The sequence below is a fragment of the Protomyctophum parallelum genome (genome assembly GCF_964188405.1).
Source record: "Protomyctophum parallelum genome assembly, chromosome: 21".
In the NCBI taxonomy this organism is placed as follows: Eukaryota; Metazoa; Chordata; class Actinopteri; order Myctophiformes; family Myctophidae; genus Protomyctophum; species Protomyctophum parallelum.
In genome coordinates this window covers 25,589,803-25,597,329 of record NC_139713.1, presented here as the reverse complement: position 1 = coordinate 25,597,329, position 7,527 = coordinate 25,589,803, and positions in this window count along the sequence as shown.

Genomic DNA, 7,527 nt, shown 5'->3' with positions numbered 1-7,527 from the left:
GTCCCGGGCAAACACATAGGGCTCCATCTTGCGCCACCCCTTACCCCTTATACCTAAACTTATTTGCCATTTTTTACTATTTTAAAACATTTAAAAATAGTTCAACTAGCCAATCTACATGACACGTTGTTAGCTTGTAGATTGACTATTTGTAAAAGGGGCAGCGGTGGCCGAACGGTTTGTGGAGCGGTCTTGATATCGGAAGGTCGCTAGTTCGTATCCCCGAACCGGCACGTTAAAATTACCACAGCTGAAGTGCCCTTGGACAAGGCATTGAACCCCTACCATGAAATGTTCTATGAGCAGGGCCTGGCTGTAAACAAGTTCTTGAGCTTAGTCCAGTTACCCTGCAGGGTAAACATAGTACCTTTCCTTTCTTTGTACTATTTTAAAATGTTTTAAAATAGTAAAACATGGCAAATAAGTTTAGGGATAAGGGGTAAGGGGTGGTGCAAGATCTAGGGCCTAATCTCTCTTTCGCGTCTCGACCTCGAAACCATGTAGGCCTACCAGTAAGATGCCTGATGAGGGCGAGAAGCGTCACGCGTGCACGCACCCGCCTCGTTAACGGCAGATTGCTGGGTGAGTGCTGGCGCTTTGGCATGATCAACATGGAATTAATTCTGTACTGGCCATATAAGGAGCATGTCTTGAGTGTACAGGGTTTGATGAGGTCAGATCAACATAATTATGATCTGACCTACAAGCTCACAATGCATTGCATCGCAGAGCATTATGATGTGAGCTTGTAGATCTGCTATTTTCAAAGGGGTGAAATGTATAGGGTTGAAGTGGTTAATGTAGGTTTTCTAATGAAAATTTTAATCTCAAAAGTAGGCTAGTTTTCAAATAATTGTAAAAAAAAAAACTAAAAAAACGTCTTGATTCTGATGCAAATCAGATCAGAGCAGGGCAATCATGTAACATCATGCATATATAAACCGGTGTGGTAAAAGTTGTAAAACAAAGCGTGTTATTGAGAACTAAAAGGAAATTGGAAATACCCAAGTAAAGTACAAAGACCTCAAAAGTGTACTTAAGTTCAGTCTTAAGTAAATGTACTTATAGTTACTGCTGGTCGTGTGTGTGTGTGTGTGTGTGTGTGTGTGTGTGTGTGTGTGTGTGTGTGTGTGTGTGTGTGTGTGTGTGTGTGTGTGTGTGTGTGTGTGTGTGTGTGTGTGCACGCGCGTGTGTGTGTGTGTGTGTGGGCGTGACGTGAACCGCGGGTCGGGCTGTCTGTCATGTGACTGTTGTTCTGCTAAATAGGGGGAGGATTCTTTGTGAAGAAGAGATGGTGTTGATGCGCTCAGATAGAAGGGTTGTAGCCTTTAGCCTATAGAGCAAGCAGATATAGGACACCTGAGGTTTGATGATGGTGCAGGCGATGATGATGATCTAATTAAATAATAACTTATTTTTCCCAAGGACCTATCATATCATTTAAAGGATGACTTCACCACTTTTCAACCTATCTTCATATAATTTGTCCACAATGATAAAATAGCACAATCAATTTCCTACTCTGTGTCTCAGAGGAGGGCTGTGGGCAGTTCAGAAATCCATCTTACAGTGACATCATCGTTAGGCAGAGCTCCATGAGGGTAGCAGTGGGAGAAGTGTCTTGAGTGTACAGGATTTGATGAGGGCCCAGGTAGGGCTGCATTGGGCCTTCATTTTCGGGCCTGTTGGACAGGTATCAGTCAAAAGGGAGACATCGAAGAGGAAGAACGGCGTCGGTGGGGATGGATCAATTATGGAATGTCAGAACAGGTCAGCTCCATATATGGAGATCTAAGGGTTTGAGGTCCAGTCTTCTCCGATCCAGTCTTCTCCGATCCAGGGTTTGATGAGGTCAGTGTCGTGATCCCCCCCCCCCCCCCCCAACCCCCCCAGAAAAGTGATGCTAGGGTTCATACAGTGAACACTTACTAGGCTCTGGACCAACTGGACCAACTATTCCTGTGTACTTTTGGACAAACAAGAAAGTGCACTTTGTTCCTGTTTGCTAGCTGCCATTCACGTGCTATTGATTATCATGGGAGATCCTGAATGAACAAACAAAGCTGTTGTTGTGGCTTCACTTAACCTCGTCTAGACATTGATCTATTAGCCTACTTGGTAGTACAATTAGTACATGTTCAGTTCTTCCACACTTCTTTCAGTCGACTCGATTACAATCTTCAGCTCAAATGTTTTCATGAGAAACTCTTCATTCAATTCAACTCAATGAATCACTTAACTTAACACATCAAAACCGGGAAAGCATCTGAGTCATTATAGATTCAAACTTTTACCAAATTATTTTATACTTTATCTATTCAAAAGACGCGCTACGAGCTTGTATCTGCTATTTTTGGGGGAAAGAATTAAAATAAAATCTTGAATATTTGTGCAAATCTTTGAATATATATAGGACAAAGTATTTTGAGATGGGGGACAAATACAAATTGGGAGGGTCCTTGACATGAAAAGGTTTTAAGCATCACTGATATAGCAACATACTTCAGAACAGAAGACATTTGTAAAAGGTCTTAATGGGTTCAATGTCATTAGTACGTTGAGGTTGCTTTTTCCACTGACGAAAACTAAATAAAAACTAAGCTATTGATGACTAAGACTAAATGTACTGACAATTTTGTAAAAAATAAAAAAATAAAACTAGACTAAAATGTTACGAAGGCACTAGTGGAGAAGAGATCCAGGACTAGAAAAAGTGACCTTCTGGGCAGGTCACCAGGATAGGAATGTAGGACATTGCAGCTTGCCTTCATCTGGTGGTTGGATAAAAGGGCAACAAAAGTAAACTAGAGAGACTGTGTACCAATTTGCGTGATGTTTGGACAAAATCTGTAGGTGTACTGTGCAAAAACTTGTTTTGCACAAAGCGGCCTCCTGGTGGCGCTATAACAGGCCGTTCTGGAAAGTTTGGGGCAGAGGTTCATCGTTGGCATCCAGGGAGTGTGTGTGCAAAATTTGGCATCGACCGGGTTAACGGTGCCCGAGATTAGCTGCTCACGGACACACACACACACACACACACACACACACACACACACACACACGGACGGACGGACGGAGTGCAAAACATACTCTCCCCCCATGCCTTCGGCCTGGTGGAGACAATAACTAAAAGACAAGTCATTGTTATGCTTGGTAGCATGCTGAAAATAGCAGATCTACAAGCTCACAACACGTCGCAGAGCGACGCCCTTGTGAGCGCTGTGTAAATATCAGCCAATGTGACACCATCACGGCCCGCCAAAATACATTTTAGTCGACTAAATCAAATGTAGATATAGTCGACTAAAATCTCGGACTAAAACTAGACTGTCACGAAAACTAAAACATTTCAGATGACTAGAATGTGACTAAAACTAAATGGAAGTTTTATTCAAAAGACTATGACTGAAAGTGAATGAACACTGCCTGTGCTGCTGTGCAGCCAGGGCAGTGGCACCCTAGCGGACCGGTCCGTCCCGTCTGTCACACCGACCACACCCACAGGATTGACTGGTCTGACATTCCAATTCCAGCAGTGGTGGAGTAGTACTCACATCTTTCACTTAAGAAGTATATACTGAAGTATATGCAATGTCCTGAATTAAAAATGTACTTGAGTAAAAGTACAAAAGCATTGGTATTCAAATGTACTTAAAAGTAGAAAGTACTCACTAAGCAGAATGTCCCATTTAAAGTTTTCAAATGTATACAAATCCTTTGAAAACAGCAGATCTACAATGCAACGCATTGTGAGCTTGTAGATTGGCTATTTTCAAATGGTCTAAATGTATATAGGGCTGAAGTGGTTAAACGTAAGTTTTGTAATAGTAATCGAAATCTACAAAGTAACTAGTAGCTAAAAGTTTTAAAATTAATGTACAGTAGTTGAGTAAAAGTACAATATTTTGATCTGAGATGTAGTGGAGTAGAAGTAAAAGTATTGTAAATTGTAAATACTCAAGTACAACTATACCTCAAAATTGTACTTAAGTACAGTACTTAAGTAAATGTACTTAGTTAGGTTCCAATAGTGCATTCCAGCAGCGTTCACCCAGCTGGGGAGGAGTGACCTCAATTGGCTCATCACTGTGGGAGCAGCTTAGCACTGGAAATAGTTGATCTATAATAATAATAATAACTTTATTTATATAGCACTTTTCTGGACAAAGTCACAAAGTGCTGCACAACAAATTCACAGGAAAGCATATTCATATACAATATAAAAACAACAACAATGTAATAGATAAAAATAAAAAAATAAAAATACCGACAGAATTCAGTGAACAAACATTCAACGGGGCTAGGGGGGGAATGCTTTTCTGAACAAGTATGTTTTGAGAAGAGTTTTAAAAGATGCAATGGTATCTGCTTGTCGGATGGTTTTGGGGAGGGTGTTCCAAATTTTAGGGGCACGGACAGAGAAGGCTCGTTCTCCCTTGTTTACCCGATGAAATTTCTCGGGAACCTTTAGGAGAGCCCCGTCTGAGGACCTAAGGGTACGGGGAGGGTTATAGGGGTGTAGGAGATCGGCAAGATATTGGGGTGCCTGGCCCATTTGTACCTTAAATGTTAGTAAAAGGATTTTAAAATCAATTCTAAAAACAACAGGGAGCCAGTGAAGTGTAGCCAGGACCGGAGTGATGTGGTCCCGTTTCCTGGTGTTTGTCAGGAGTCTGGCGGCAGCGTTTTGGACAAGTTGTAAGCGGGAAATGGATTTATGGGTTAGGCCTGTGTATAGTGCGTTACAATAATCTAAGCGTGATGTGATGAATGCATGAATAACTTTTTCAAGGTCGGGGACTGTTAAAAATGGCTTGATTTTAGCTATGCTTCTTAGTTGGAAGAAGCATGCTTGTACGGTTTTCTTTATTTGGGTGTTAAAGCTAAGGCCTGAGTCAATGAAAACCCCAAGGTTTTTTGCTACCGGTGTGATGTTCATAGCCATGTCTGCTAGGCTGTTTTTTAGGATGTCGGTGTCGCTTGGAGGGCCAAAGAGAACTATTTCTGTTTTATTTGCGTTGAGCTGGAGAAAGTTTTGGGACATCCAACTATTTATGTCCAGGAGACATGCCTTAAGGGCGACTAGACTGTCAGGGGTAGGGGACTTTATGGGGACGTATATTTGGGTGTCGTCTGCATAGCAATGGAAAGTGAGGTTATGTTTATGGATAATGACACCTAGGGAGAGCATGTAAACTGAAAACAGTAGGGGACCAAGTATGGAGCCCTGGGGGACACCACAGGTGAGTGGGGCTATGGAGGAGGAGGCATCTCCGGACGTGACGCAAAAAGTCCTATTTGCCAGGTATGATCGGATAAGTTCCAGGGCTGTTCCCTGCAAACCAACCCATGTCTGCAGGCGGTTGAGCAAGATGGGGTGGTCCACCGTGTCGAAGGCAGCACTCAAGTCCAACAAAACCAGCACTGCACAATCTCCGTTATCGGTGGTGAGAAGTAGGTCATTGGTGACCTTTATGAGTGCTGTCTCTGTGCTATGATGGGCTCTGAAACCTGACTGAAATTTTTCAAATAGGTTATTGTTGTTCATGAAAGTTGTTAACTGGGAGCATATGACCTTTTCTAGAACTTTCGACAGAAATGACAGTTTGGAGATGGGCCTGTAGTTATGTAGCTCCGAGGCATCTAGGTTAGGCTTCTTTAAGAGGGGTTGTACTATGGCGTGTTTGAAGACAGCGGGGAAAATAGCAGTGGATAGGGAGGCATTTATAATGGCAAGGAGGTGGGGTAAGACTGTGGTGAGCACTTCCTTTAGCAGTTTGGTTGGTATAGAGTCCAATTGCGAGGTGGAGGATTTCATTGAAAGAATAATATTTCCTAATGTGTGAGATGTGAGATTCCTAATAAGCTTACAACATGTTTTTTCAACATGGAAACGATTAGCGATTCTGCAAAAATCACATCTGTGTGAAGTGAGTGGTGCAACTCCATGTGGGGGTCCCCAGGCGGTCCCCGGAACTTCCAGACCCACAGAAACAAGTCCACGTCCAAAACGGTTAAGAAATGACAGAGTTTCTGTACTGTCACACCCAAAATCATCATACTGTATATACATATATAAAGTTAATGTGTGTGTGTGTGTGTGTGTGTGTGTGTGTGTGTGTGTGTGTGTGTGTGTGTGTGTGTGTGTGTGTGTGTGTGTGTGTGTGTGTTAGGCTGCACAACAGTGACACTTGGTGATGAAAACCAACCAAACGCTATTTTCATGCTCGGACACAGCCAGGGACAGGGGGACACAGCCAGTGACACGGACACAGCCAGGGACACAGCCAGTGACAGGGGGACACAGCCAGGGACACAGCCAGTGACACGGACACAGCCAGGGACAGGGGGACACAGCCAGGGACACAGCCAGTGACACGGACACAGCCAGGGACAGGGGGACACAGCCAGGGACACAGCCAGTGACACGGACACAGCCAGGGACAGGGGGACACAGCCAGTGACACGGACACAGCCAGGGACACAGCCAGTGACACGGACACAGCCAGGGACAGGGGGACACAGCCAGTGACAGGGGGACACAGCCAGGGACACGGACACAGCCAGGGACACAGCCAGGGACAGGGGGACACAGCCAGGGACAGGGGGACACAGCCAGGGACACAGCCAGGGACAGGGGGACACAGCCAGGGACACAGGGATACAGCCAGGGACAGGGGGACACAGCCAGGGACACAGCCAGGGACAGGGGGACACAGCCAGGGACAGGGGGACACAGCCAGGGACACAGCCAGGGACAGGGGGACACAGCCAGGGACACAGCCAGGGACAGGGGGACACAGCCAGGGACACAGGGATACAGCCAGTGACAGGGGGACACAGGGACACAGCCAGTGACAGGGGGACACAGGGACACAGCCAGGGACAGGGGGACACAGCCAGGGACACAGCCAGGGACAGGGGGACACAGCCAGGGACACAGGGATACAGCCAGTGACAGGGGGACACAGCCAGGGACACAGGGATACAGCCAGTGACAGGGGGACACAGGGACACAGCCAGGGACAGGGGGACACAGCCAGGGACAGGGGGACACAGCCAGGGACACAGGGACACAGCCAGGGACAGGGGGACACAGCCAGTGACACAGGGACACAGCCAGGGACACAGCCAGGGACAGGGGGACACAGCCAGGGACACAGCCAGGGACAGGGGGACACAGCCAGGGACAGGGGGACACAGCCAGGGACACAGGGATACAGCCAGTGACACAGGGATACAGCCAGTGACAGGGGGACACAGGGACACAGCCAGGGACAGGGGGACACAGCCAGGGACACAGCCAGGGACAGGGGGACACAGCCAGGGACACAGCCAGGGACAGGGGGACACAGCCAGGGACACAGCCAGGGACAGGGGGACACAGCCAGGGACAGGGGGACACAGCCAGTGACACAGGGACACAGCCAGGGACAGGGGGACACAGCCAGTGACACAGGGACACAGCCAGGGACAGGGGGACACAGCCAGCGACACAGGGACACAGCCAGGGACACAGCCAGGGAC